This window comes from Dermacentor albipictus, chromosome 1, assembly GCF_038994185.2.
Source record: "Dermacentor albipictus isolate Rhodes 1998 colony chromosome 1, USDA_Dalb.pri_finalv2, whole genome shotgun sequence".
Lineage (NCBI taxonomy): Eukaryota > Metazoa > Arthropoda > Arachnida > Ixodida > Ixodidae > Dermacentor > Dermacentor albipictus.
Genome location: NC_091821.1, coordinates 516,336,128 through 516,350,275, shown reverse-complemented (window position 1 = coordinate 516,350,275; position 14,148 = coordinate 516,336,128). Strand labels below are relative to the sequence as shown.

The following is a 14,148-nucleotide window of genomic DNA, read 5'->3' as shown; positions in this document are numbered from 1 at the left end:
TCTTTACTGTAAAGCACAAACACAAATTAATAAGAAGCACGCGTCACGCCAGTTTCGGCGCGTATATGCTTCCCTCATACATACACCGGGGAAACGTCGCTCAAAGTCATCGCTCGCGTTGGCTTCGACTTGCCAGCGACGAGTGAACGCAACAGCCACCTCCGTCGTTTCGCTCGCAAGATCGTTTGCATGGGAGTTATACTTTTAGCACCCATTTTAATGAAAACCCCTATTCTAAGGAGCCTGCATATTTCACATGAGGTGTGCCTAAGAGATAAAAGAGGTGAACCGAGGGGCCCGAGTTTTATTTATCATATCATGAGAAGCCAACAAACAAAGACACCAAAGAAAACATATGGAAAATTACTTCCACTTGAGAATTGAACTACAGAAACGATAAAGTAATCGCAATGAAAGTGGATAAACAATGAAAGGCAGCAGATGGGGAACGATCCCACATCTTCGTATTACGCGTGCGATGTTTTTACCGATTGAGCTATCGCGGCGCGGTTTCCCCATCCATTTTCTTCGGTATTTATCTGTTACTACTAGAACTAAGCTTGGGAGAATTAGCCAGCGCCACCACTCACAAATCTTGGCGGCGGATGTGCAACATCTTTTCTGCCGCAGGCGTCACGAGTGTGTGATCGTTCTGGGTGAAGGCAGCTAGGGAAAATATAAGGTATGCTTGCAAGACTGAATCGACGACTGTTGAGCACATTCATGTACAAGTGTAAATTTGGGCACAAGAACGCGTATACGCATGGAGTGATGCGGCTGTGTGTATTGCATTTTTTTTCTAAGATTCTGATGTTACTGATATGGCGGCCACTAAAATGTTACACACAGAGGTACACAGCTTCATGTGTCATTTTATTGATTATCATTAGATTTTGTGCTCACTGGAATGTCATGGTGCAATTAAACACTGCTCAGACAAACTGCACTAGCAAAATGAAAACACGTGAGCAACATGCACAATTCTGCAGGAATTTCTGGGTGCCCTCAACAGCCCAACAAAAACTGGCGACCCTAAACAAGCTTTATGGAGACATTACAGAAGAGGGACGTGCTTTTACAGGAGCCTCTGGTGTACAATGACATCAACATACATATTGCTTCGCGAAGCCGTAAGGAAGACATCTACACCGGTGAGCTGAAAGTTAATTTCCTCCGGAGTCTCCCTCTACCTTCAAAACTTCAGTAAGGTACTCATGCGCTTTCTGAGCAGATCCTCAGACAATGTTGGGAAGTCTTAGCCTATACGTACATTCAGGGACTGGAGTCGTCAAGACTGTAATTGTTGATGCACTAGCTTGCCCTCTTACGAATGCAGCCTTCAGTTTCCTCGTCTGTTTCTACAAAACGCCCACAGTATTTCATATAACTAGGCTGTGTGCCGAAACAAGGACATTTGCAGAGAAAAGATGGCGTACAAGACAGGAATAATTGTAGATCGGTGGGCCAAGCCAACGTCCTGCAGTAGGCTAGCTGAAGTTTATTTCAGAAAATACGTTCGAAAATACTTAACATTTGGAAAGCTACTATAATTATTAGACTTTCTCGATATGGTGTAAGCACGGTACGATATCTTTTGAAGCGGTTCGAGGTAGTAATTACACAAGCATTAAAATTGGACTAATTTACTTTGCAACCGATAAGTGATACAAATAAGCCTTTTGAGACTTACTTGAAGCCTGTCATACAAATAATTCATTAATGGTTCTGTGTGTACAAAGCACTGACAGAGCTGATTTCTTAGGCATAATCAATTTCTTTGGCACAACAACATTTTGAAAAGTGAAACTTGAGCAAAGGAAGAGCGCAGTTATCACTTCTTGGCAGGCACGCATGAGGGACAGGAATTCTTAAGGCTCGTCGTCACACAAGCAAAATGTGAGCGCCATTATCAGATCTCGCTGTGCGGTGGCATGGCGCTCCGACCCAGCGCGTAATTTGATCGCACAAGAGCGTCTCGATCTTGGTTAGGGCGCAGTCCCACATTGATGCGGCACAGAAAGTGTCCCAAATAGAAAGGCTCGGCGACGTAGTGGCAGCTCACTGCTATAACTAGAGACCGCAACGAAGTGGCAGCAAACAGGAGGATACATGAGCAAGCAAACCCGCGAGGATGACCATGTAGCGACATATTTTTTCTCGAGTACCCCAGGAAAATCTGTGCCGTGCAAAAAGTGTATCTGCACAAGAATGCGTAATTTGCGAAGTTAAGAGACTTATTCGTTATCATAGTGTAAATGCAGATGATTGCTAGCTTTTAAGCGATGAAGAAACAATTTAAAAAGAAGGTCGCAGTTTCCCCTGAAAGGCGAAGCACGGATTGCGATAGCAAATCAGCAGAGCTATACGAAGCAAGGATAGTAGATTTAGTGACTGTACAATCTTGTTAACATTCGCTTACGAAATTGAAAATCATGGTATCACGCGCAAGTAAACATGAAGACATGTCGTTCGATGACCGCGGAAGCTCGCTTTGAAAATGCTGGAGTGAAGAATCACCGCAGCAGTAGCGAGCGAATTGACCTGCGTGCATCTCTCGCTTCAACGCTAACGAAACGTCGAAAGCAGAGCGCATGCGAAGCTATCGACACTACGCGCACTCAGCAAACATTGCAGATTGCTTTGAAGATGAGGCCCGCGCGGGCACGCACTTTGGTCACGTCGCAGATCGCTTTCAAGATACGGCGCCCGCCCGGCGCACCGTAAGCAGCAGCCGCCGGTGAAGAATGCCCCTCCTCTGTCGCCTCACTCCCGTGCCTCGGCAGAAGAGGCGCGCTTCAGCCCCCTCGCTCACGCATTGAGCCGCGTTCGCGGATGGCACGCTTCGAAAATAGAGCGCGCGGCCACGATTTCATTTCTCTTGGAGTTTATCAGGAACCTCAGGGCGCCGCTGGCGGCAGAGATGCGCCTGGACTGCCCATAGACTTGCGTCGCATAAAAAAAAAAAAGTTGGAGGACGCTTAAGCTTCGCCTTTAAGGGTGGAACGCGACAGCATTCAAAGATCCCTGACTGCTTCTCATGCTTCCTGGCACTGGAGCATATGCAAACGTAATGTTTACCTGGAACGCTTGCCGCGAACGCTATATGCACGAAGGTGAGCTTTGTGGTGGAAACACATCCTCTTGCAATAAGACGCTCATTTGATGGATCGCCAGCCGTTTGTGTGCAGGCACGAGTAGGAGTGGGCGCGAGAGAGAAAATCTGGGGGGCTTTGCGCCTTGAATATATGGCTCTGCCAAGGCACTACGGAGGAGGCTTCTTAGCGAGTGTTGCAGGCTATTGTCCCTAGGTGTGCCGGCATGGCGGAGTGAGGTCGAGTTTGTTTACGCTCAGACGCTGGCTGCCGGCGCGGTAAAGTAGGTGAAGCAGCGGGCTAAGTCAGTCGCGGCGGTTCTCCGTCAGTTCTCGCGCCTTACAGCGGTGTACTTTGTAAATAACAGCACAGATGTTTCTGTGAGAGCAGTAGCGACCGTAGTAGAGCCTCAGCCGCATATATTGAAAATCTAGAAGGCAGAACGCCTTAGCAACTGCGGTTGAAGGCAAGTGACTGAAAAGCCGCCGGTGACGATGACTGGCTCAGCACCAGCGCCGCAGGCGCGAGAAAGTCTGTGCGATGTACCGTCAGTGGCAAAGTTCTGACTGGTGTTGCAGAAGTCGCGGGGCGCGGTAGTGCTGAACTTAGCGTCACAAGTTGGCAGCTGGACGTAAATATTACTAATTATAACAACGTGCCATTATTTCGAATTTTTGGCGGCACCTCCGGAACACTAAAGCTGCAACGCCGAGACCAAAGCTGGAACCCGGACTGGTCCGTCGGTTGGGGCCGCGGAGGCCAAAGAGTGGCAGGGGCTGTTTGCATACAAAATTGGCTGTCCGCCATAGACGAGGCAACCTAAAGTTTGCCCGCGCGGCACCAGCGCCAATTGCTCCCCTAGCGGACAGATGGAAGTTTCGAGGGTCGTCGCTGCGCCAGCGCGCGCCTGTGTTCTGCACGGCGGGAGCGCTCGTGCGCGTTGTTTCTGCGATGGTGAGTGCGACCTTATCAGCCAGGAAAGGTGGCACGCAATACTGCTGTGTTGTTGATTGCCGCAGCAGCCGCGAAAACACGAAAGGTCGAACGCCGTCCATGAAGTTCTAGAGATTTCCGGGGTGAGTGGTACGAGGGCTGACGACAAGCATTGATAACTGCAGTGCGACGAGTCAAGTAAGTCTCATACTTTTGCAGTCGCCTGCAATATCACGGCCACTCGATGAAAACGGAATAGTGATATGCCTCTTTTTGGCGCACGGCCGTTGGTTTAGTCGTGTCGTGTAGTTGAATTGTGGTGACATCCGCTGTGCGTTAGCGGTAAATGCATGCGTGTTGCGCCGCTGAGCTCGACGATGCGGGCTCGGTTCCCGGTCACGGCGGCCGCATTTCGATAGGGGCAAAGTCAAAGAACACCGTTGTTACCGAGTGCTTTGATTTTTGTGCACGTTAAAGAACCCCCGGGTGTTAAAATTATTCCTGATACTCCCCATTACAGCGTGCCTCATAATGATTTCGTGGTTTTGGCATGGTTTTGGCACTTAGAACCCTCGAATTTATTTGATTTCACTGTGCTTTCCCTCGCGATCGGCAAGGACGAGCTCAAGAGAATTATTTCCCTTTTCCAAACGCTGCAAGCTAAACTACTAGTTGTGCAGGTAACAAAAGAGGCCGCGCGCTGCTTTTGTGTAGTCCGTATTTAAGCAAGCCGCGGTCGTCGCGTGCGTCGGTAAGCGGCCGATCGAAAAGCAGCCACTCGAGAAATGCGCGTTATGTTTGTTGTTTGGCCATGCTTTCTAAGTTCACAATATGCAAGCATGCTTGAAGGTAATTACCAGCTTGCACATTCTTTCTGATTCACTCTTCCTGCCGAAAATCTTCATTTCCTGTAGTAGCCGGTTATCGGCGTGAGCTAAATTTAGCTGCTCGCCCGACGAGGAACTTGACATGCTTATGTGAGGCATGTATCGCTAATGCTTGCGCCCGAGCTGCTGGCCCCAAGTTAATGCCTTGTTAACGTGGTCTCGTTTTATTGCGCGGAGCAGTCTGTACGAGCCATTTCTCATGAGCAGTGAAAATATACCTTGCTGACTAATGCCATGAGTTGCAATTACTCCAACATCTGCATTGATATAAGGCAATATGCGCCTATGTAGTACTTAAATTGTTAATTTTGAGCAGATGTGTGTTTTGGCTGTTGTGGTCTAGGATTTTGTGTACTCTGGGAAGGAAACTGCTTTAGTGTTCTGGAGAAGCAGCGCACTGACCAGGACAACGCAGACACACACACGAATACGTGACACTCGCTGTGCTTGTAACACTCGCTTCGTACTGGTCAGTGCGCCGCTTCACCAACACGATATGATTATTAATCACCAATTCGCCCAACTTTCCCCTATACTGCGTTAGCTTTATAATAATGCAGTTCCCTTCGTGCCATGCAGTGATGTTACGTGACAAGAAATAGGCAGCACAAGTTACAGGCATCTCCGAATCACCATGTATTAAAGGAGTGCACAGTTTGTCGAAAACATCTTAATATGTGATTTGCTTGAAGCTAAGGCTGAGAGGGTATAAGGAGCTATAAGTTAGGCCACGTTGCTGAAGATGGGAAGACGGTCTTTCTCGTTAGTATAGGTCCATGCTTATTGGTGCCTAACGCATGTGTTCTTTCTGTGCTCGCAGTGTTGATGACACTCCCTGGGAGCCATCAGAAAGCACGCAAATTTGCAGCACCCATTTCGTTGGGAACTGCAAGAGTGACCTAATCAGCATCCATCATACATTCCTACCATCTTTCCGCCTATATACAGAAAGCAAGCACAAGATCGAGAGAGGGTGAAAAGGTATGACTGGCAGTGTGCAAGTGTCATAATTTGTAGTGGTAGCACTCTTGTAGAATATTATATGCACACAATCACAAGAACATTACCTTTGAAAACATATTATTGGGACTAATTTAATTCCCACAACAAATAGGCAGACATACTGTCTCATTCCTATGCGATGCAGATGGGAGCGGCGTCTAACAGACCAATGGCAATGACAGCAGTCTTCCAAGCAGTCGGCAACACGGGGACATTTGCTCTCGCACTGCAGCGACACAGCGCAGCATTAAGACACGTGTGAAACAGAACATGCCTTTCTGAAGTGACAGAACCGTCAACAAGCAGCCCACTGGATCTGCAGTCATTGAGCAGTATGACAACAGAAGTTCCTGCTGCCAGAGAGACTTATGTTGTAATTGAAGTAAAAGTGGCTAAATTTCTGAACTAGGTGCATACTTCTAGCTCGACGTCGTACAACATCTTGTCGGACACCTGTGACACGCACTTGGCTTTCACTGTCACGTCGCCGTCCACAATTTGTTCAACGCCGTACATGTGCGGAAGCACACGCTCCCCTTTCTTGAGGTGGCCGCCACGAAAAAAACTGCCGGCGTCGGCAACTTTCTTGAAACCGCACTGCAATCTTTGCGTCGCTGTTGCGCAAGCAGGCGATCTGCCGCCGTCGAAAACGGAGCGCCGTCAGCACGAGCAGCGAAGAAAAGCGCGGACGAAGCAATGTAAACGAAGTGTATACTGCGCCACGGCGCGACCGCGCTGCTTGACGTTTTCACATTGGGGCCGCTGTCAGGAGGCGTCGCCTGGCCAAGGCTTTCTCGTGTAGAATGGACAGCCGATCCTATACACCCCTGGCACGGGCCGCCCTGCTTGCAGCTTTGGTCCTCCCGCTACCCATTGGGTGCCCTGGAGATCCTGCACCGCCCTTCAGACGCAGCGATAACCAAATGGGGCGTCCGTGCCCACTGCCTCATCGTGCGGGCGGCCAGAGGCGAAGCGTAAACAAACTTGACCGCGCTCCGCAATTCCGGCAAGTCTAGGGGACAAGCGAATACAACACGTGCTAAGAAACCTCCTCCGTAGTGCGTAGGCAGAGTCATATATTCAAGGAGCAATAGCCCCCAGATTTTCTCTGTTGCGCCCGCTCTTACTCACGTCTACACAGAAACGACTGGCGATCCCTCAGATGAACATCTCGTGCTCTTGCGTGGGCCGCGATGTGGCGGAGGCGAGCTCTAGCTGGAGTTAACCCAAGGAACCGGGCGCGCCACTCCGTGGCTCCAAGACACCCATAGCGCCGGCGCGCGGAAGATGGCCGACGCCGCCACCGGTCTGTGAACGCCGCGGCCGGTTTGTGTGTGTAGAGGGGTTTGTTTGAGTTTTCGCGTAACAGAATTAGGTTTTCTTGTACAGTCAAGTTACAATCCTGGAGCTATCATGGGTGTAGGTTCTGTGCAAATCGTAGTTTACGATTTTTCTACGTATTTTAGCTTGAGAAATTCAAATAGTTTAGTCAATTCCTTGCATCATATGGAAATGCTGGGTATACGTGGCTCGAAAAGCGTTTTGCCGATGCGACGTCCGACGCGCTACATGAGATTTTCTGCCAGACGGGTTCCTTAACGCTATCGCGTTGAAAGAATCGATCGGAGAGAGAACTGTTGTACGCAGCCCACCTCGAAAGCTTACTTTCTCACATCAGAGTGTGTGCGCAAAGAAGCCTGTTTTGGGGCTGCTGAACATAAAAATAACTGAGTGGTACATGTGATAATAATAATAATAATAATAATAATAATAATAATAATAATAATAATAATAATAATAATAATAATAATAATAATAATAATAATAATAATAATAATAATAATAATAATAATAATAATAATAATAATAATAAATGATTGGTGGCCTTAGACAAACTGGTGCCGTCGCCGTGTCAAGGTTGTGGCAAAAAAGGAAAAAGAGAAAATAGAAAGGGGATAAGCAGCTGTAGTGAAAGCGGTTACGACAGCATTTCGCTTCAGTTGATACCATCGTTTTGAAGGGGCCTTGCAGCTTTCTACTGACAATTCCCACACCATCCGTGACACGGATTTTGTTTCGTTAGCGCCAGAAAAGCGATAGGTCTACATGCATAAACTAAGCAAGGCATGTAACAGGCCGACTAAAGAATGCTTAGGCATTACTGCCGCAATTTCTGTAACATTTCTGCGGCGCAATTCGCACGCCCGCTGCTTGGGGAACGTAAAGCGGCCGGAAGACATTCCGTTTCGCAGACAACCCGGCGCGCGAAGGGCCGGAAGCTGCTGCATCCCCTCATTCGCTGCTCTAGCTGCATTGTGTCTTTTTGGCCTTTGTTCGTGTCTCACGTTGTGCGAATTAATTTTAAACATGTGATTGATTTTGCTCACGGTGTAAGCCAAGATGTGACCCGTGCGTTGTGCATTAACCGTGCCCCACGTTTAAGCAAAACTTTGGTACGCGCTGGAAGACGCATTCACGGTGGTCGAAACGCAACGTGTCCGGTGTCGGAGGTCGGCAGTAGTACCACTGTGGCTCGAAGAACAGGTGCGCCGACCGGCCTAGTTCGCTGCTTCTCCGTGTCAGCAGGAGTAGAGCTGCGGTCAGAGGCCTGTCGCAAAGCGCGCGTTGCTCAGTCTATTGCGCGCCTGGTGTGGTTAAAATAGCTGATTTTCCCACTAAAATATGACAGTAAGTGGTTAAATTACGCTGAGAGAGGAAATAACAACCGCCTCGCTACAAAGAGTCCTCTCCAAAAGCGGACATCTACGTCGGCTGTTAACACGCAGAGGACAGGGGCCACTGCGCTCGCAGTCACGATTGTGCTCTGAGTTCCAGCACTGTATTGAGACATTCGAGAAGCGAAGTCAGTACTGTCGGTAATGCTCGTGAATACAAAGCTTGTTGGGCTTCGAGACACAATGAAAGCAGATAGAATGAATTTACAGAAATAGGCACCACTTGCTTTTCGCCGATACGTTAGTTCGGCCACAAACGCGCAAGCCACGAGCTAAATGATCACTCTATTTGACGCCGCGATGGCCGGAGCTTTCCGAGCAACCTGAACTTGCCGTTCAGCCGTGCTGAGAAAATGTTTCAGCCGCGTTAGTCGTTCGCGAGCGCCACTTCGAGGAGCATTTCAGTTGCGTATTGTGCGGATTCTGAGGGTGTGTCACCGGCTAATGCGCGACGCTGTTGCCCCGATGCTGCCCGATGCTCCGGCTTGCCGAAAAATTAGAGCCAAAAGAACAAGCAAGACTTGGACGGGATGCCAGCCGCAAAAAATCATTCTTAAGAGATAGTGAGCCATACTTGCAGATGCTTCAAGTAAATAGGATATCAATGAAAGTCACATGTGTTGAACGGGTGAAGAATGCGTATTTGTGTACAAGTGAGGAATTTAACTTATTGAAACACGGTCTACAAAATTAGTCTTTGTGAGAAACTTGAATGCGTTTTGCACGTACGACGAGAAATATCTGCAGCCACATAGCAGCATAAAATTGAGCTTCACGTGCAGCGGCCGTGGTTTACAAGAAAACGACTGCTGCGTGCGCTGGCAGGCTTTCTTTCCTTTATCCAGCTCGCACCTGCTGAATTGATCGGTCGTGAGTCCGCCCAATCGATTGGCCGCCTGCACTTCCTTGCGACGAGCGAGAACCTGCCACTTCCTCCAGAAAAGCTGTTACGCTATGAGATGCATTCTGCGCGCTGTGATGCAGTGCCGTGTTTCTTTCAAAGCTACTCTTTGCTATCAAAGGTTCACGCATGCGACAGAAGAATTACCTACCCTATTGCATTCAGATATACGGATATGACTAACAAGAGTCCGAGCTAATATTTGGATGCTACAAGCTACTCATATTACGCACTTAAGCACACATAATCGAACGAGGTAAGGAATTGTCTATATTTCCAGAAAACCAGTTTATTTCTACTGGCAAAGAATATTCGATGTACATTTAGGCGCACATTAAAGAACCTCTGGTGGTCCAAACTGGTGGACCTGGCACTGCGGCGCGCCAAGTCGTGGTTTTTGCACGTAAGAACCCACAATTTCATTAATTTTTTTTTCATTTATATTGCCAAACGTGCACAGCTCGACAGAAATTACCATATATCTGGTTCATATATAACCGCACGCATACGGGCAAAGACACTACTAAGCCAGGAAGTAGATGAGTACTTGTTTCATTTGCAGCGACTTGCCAAGCAGGCGAAGATGGGCTCGACCTGAGCGCCGGTCGCCGCCGAGAATGGCTGACCGTGGCTGTGTGCCGCCAGCCATGCGTTTCTTCAAGCCAAGTCATTTCAATTACCTATTTAGGGTTATGAGAATGATGCCTGAGCGAATTACGTTCGCATACACAGCCTACACACTGTTTCGTATAGGAAATGGTCACCGTCTGGCTTTAGAAGAACTGATGACCCTTAGGGTTATTTCGTCGACGCAGAACTCGTGCTCATCTCCGTAAACTAAATTTTAACGTTTTTACAGAAATAAACAACGATATCAGCTCGAAACATTTGCCTATCAAACCGGGAAACAAACAAATAGCGTTTCCTTCGCAAATAACAGTGCTCCGCTGCATTCTGAAATGTGTAACTGCCTGTGCTGTCACTATGTATGTGGCTTTCAGAGCAATGGGTATGCGCCCTAACGTGCAGGACCGCCTGCGACCGACCTCCGCGGCGCCGCGCTCGGCCCCATTGCGCGCTTCACGCCCGGTAATCAGGCACTGCCCAAAGTTCGCCACGTGTAGAGCGCGAAAACTCAAGTGGGGCGCGTTCCAGCATGGCGCGCGTACGTGGAGCTCTACTTTAACTCGTACGTTTCGGCTAGCCGACGCGGCTAAATATTTTATCTATAAATGTAGATACAATAACCGACAAGCATAGAACATACAAAATCGGCAGGTTATTGTTTTTATTAGACTTCTGTGTTTAAAGTCTGTGCTGTATTACTTGAATAAAGGCTTTAAGGCCTTTCTGGCGATCGATAAGCAGTAGATCATAGGCATCGATTCCAGTCTGGGCCGTTTATCGATTCAAATTGTACGGCGCTAATATTTGCGAGCGGGGTGGTTCTCTTGCGTGAGCAGCATTAAGCAGGTTCCTTTTAATTAAATAACAACAATAACAAAATCTCAGCCAGTTTATGCTTTCAACATTCCATAGATGACACCAAGCGAATGTGCTTAACGACGGTGAATTTTTTCAGTTGCGTCATTTCACTAGCATAGCGGCTGTACTGCTTCCATCGCTAGTGATCTGCCGCGTCTGGCCGCGTAATGACGGCTTGCTTTAAAGAAATAATAATAAAATTCTAGCTAGCGTGAAAATTCGTCGCTGGAACCGAGACGAGTTGAAGACAGAGATTTACATAGCAGCAGTAAAAAGACATTGCTTCTCATTCTCAACTTTGAATTTCTTTGCGTGTGGGGCGGATAAAATAGATTCGTGTAACCATTTCTGAAAATTGCGAAGGTATAATATTCATAAAGTCATTAGATAATTGAGGTAATTAAGTAATTAGTAATAATTATAAGTACAATTATTATTATTTACATGTTCTTCAAAGCAATTCACACGAGCCTCTTATTATTTTGCCACATTGATAAAATTCCTTACTGGAAGTACAGCATAAAGAAATAATAAATAATGACGTTGTTCAGCATAGCCATGTGCAGAATACACAAGGCACTAGAAGTTAAACACATCAAATACGCAATTTATGCCGATGATATCACCATCTGGATAAAAAGAGGATCCCCAGGTATGATAAAAGGCACCCTTCAACAGACTTTCAACACCGTTCAGGCGGTGGCGGAAAAAAATTAGGCTTCCATGTGCTCCGTAAAAATCAGCACTTCTCCTATTACATAACGTCAGGTGGAAACCTCCATGCATCAAGATGATGTGGGAGAACACACCCATAACCCAGCCAAACTATTTGAGGCTCGATGTACAGTGAGACGGTGGCCCCGCCGCTACAACACAACGCTTGCACAGACAAGGAGAGCGAAGGGTATCGAATAGAAACCGTGGACTAAAAGAAGCAGGCGTGCAACGTCTTCGTGACGCGTTACTTATATCCAGACTCCGATACCATTCGCCTTATACCAATCTCCGCAAGCAAGATACGGCACGCATGGATGCGTTAATTCTCAAGGCTACCAAACTAGCATTGGTACTCCCCGTCAGCATGGGCACAAAACTACTCGTTGGCATAGGATGTCACAATACCCTCACCGAAGTAATTATGCCACACAAACGAACGCAAGAACTCCGACTTCGACAGAATGCGCAGGGTAGACACATACTTTAAAGTGCAGGCTTTCAACTATCACCCACACTCCCACAAGCCACATTATCACTTTCCCCGCGAACTAGGCCACTTCTGAAAATGACACCACTCCGCAGACACATTCACCCTGTGATAAATAAGACTAGGCGGACACAAAGATTAGCATACTACAAAAGACACATAGGGTGCAACCCACATGGCACGTATTACTATACAGATGCTATCGTTCAAGACAAACGCGCTGCTGTAGCAGTGGTGAATCACACCTTTCGGAAAATGCACAGTGAATTCAGACACTGATACGACCACAGAAGAACTACAAGCGGTAGTAGCACAAATACATTATCTCCCAACGAAAGCTCCCAATGATCCATTGTCAGCACGCAGAAAACTCGTACATGGCGACTTACCTAAACATAAAACAGAAAAGTTACAGGAATGCATTCATCGACAAGTAGAGATTGTCTGGGTTCCTATTCATGAGGGGATGTTGGGGAATGAACGAGCTAATTAGCTTGCCTGGGATGTGATACTCCAGGCTCCCAACAGACCCCGACCAAATCAGTTCCTCTCACCAACGCTTCCGCCACAATTGCACCCGTTTAGAGACGAGCGCAGGGTATACCGTAAGCTACACCAAGACACTACAAGGCAGCAGGGCACAGTCAACCGACAAGCTCATACGAACACTCTGCTCACTCCGGCACGGAAGCACCTCCCGCAAGGCCTACCTACTGACTGTAGCCCTTGTGAGTTGTATCCTGCCAACACAGCGCACATCCTATGGCAATGCCTTCCAAAACTACGCCCCTTACCCAAACCCTCATCACTCCCACCTGTCCCTTCGCCCGAGTGGCTGACCGCCGCAACGACCCTTCATGACCAACGATTTTTCTGCGGACTTTATCGGCCTAGCGCTGAAGCATGCCGCAAGCGACCCTCTGAACTGAGGCCATTTTTTGTAATAGAATGAAGTGATTTCTTTCTCTCTCTCTTTGGTGCTGCTATCTAGGCTCTCGGCTGGAGAAGAAGCCCGGTGAAAGTCGGAAGTCTGAAGGATACAAAAGAACGCTCGTAGGTTGTAGCCGTGGAAGGGGGCGGAGAATACAACGAAGTAGCGGCAACGGGGCTGGGAGGGATGGCGTGGTCGGTCAAGCATCAAGTCCCATACAAGTGTATGGGACTTGATGGCTGCTTGTAGGCGGTCAATGGACACGCAATCGTGGCTACCACAGAGATCAGGCGTATAGAAGCTGGCACCGCGCTTGTTGATGACCATCGTACGGGCAGAGGCGACAGAACCGTCTCCAAGTCGGGAGACGGTCGCCGAGCGCTCGCGGCTGAACCAGAACCCACCACAGGTGGAACACTCCAGAGTGCTTCTCCAGGTGTGCAGCGCACAACTCGGTTGGCAGACTTCAAGTCAAGGTTTAACGAAGACACTTTTCGGCTCTGCGGACTCTTCGTCTTTATGCCGTCCAACTAGAAAGGGAGATTGCCAAGCGGTATGGCTGAGATATTGGAAGACATGTCCATATAAGTCAGATTGAAGCCCAACTGTGGCGCAAAAGTGCGAAAGCGAAGCGGGCATCCCTTCTACTGCTGTTGAGCGCTTTACACATGCGACGGTGACATTTTCCTTGCGATTATTACGGCACTTGTGCAAATACTGGCCTGTCGGCGTTGCCAATGCCTAAAGGTCTCTCCGCACTGCGTCGCTTAAGACCAGTGCTGCGATCACAGATGAGTGAACCACGCGTGACCAGCCTAGCCTTGCTACATACGCAAAGGGGCATCCCTGGTGAGAGTGAAAAAGTTATCAATCGCTTCGCCAACGGACTACATGGAGGTTGTAAGTTTAAATTTTCGGTGTAATTCTAGCTTGCTATTCGGCCCTTAAAGCGGACTTTTAAATACAACTGCCAAAGTA

At 48.1% G+C, this 14,148-nt stretch overlaps 1 protein-coding gene across 1 annotated transcript in view; it reads right to left on the bottom strand.

The window, feature by feature from the left end:
- LOC135912446 (dual oxidase maturation factor 2-like) overlaps positions 1 to 14,148 on the bottom strand; it is a 513,017-nt gene that overhangs the window by 2,135 nt on the left and 496,734 nt on the right. The window lies entirely within an intron of this gene.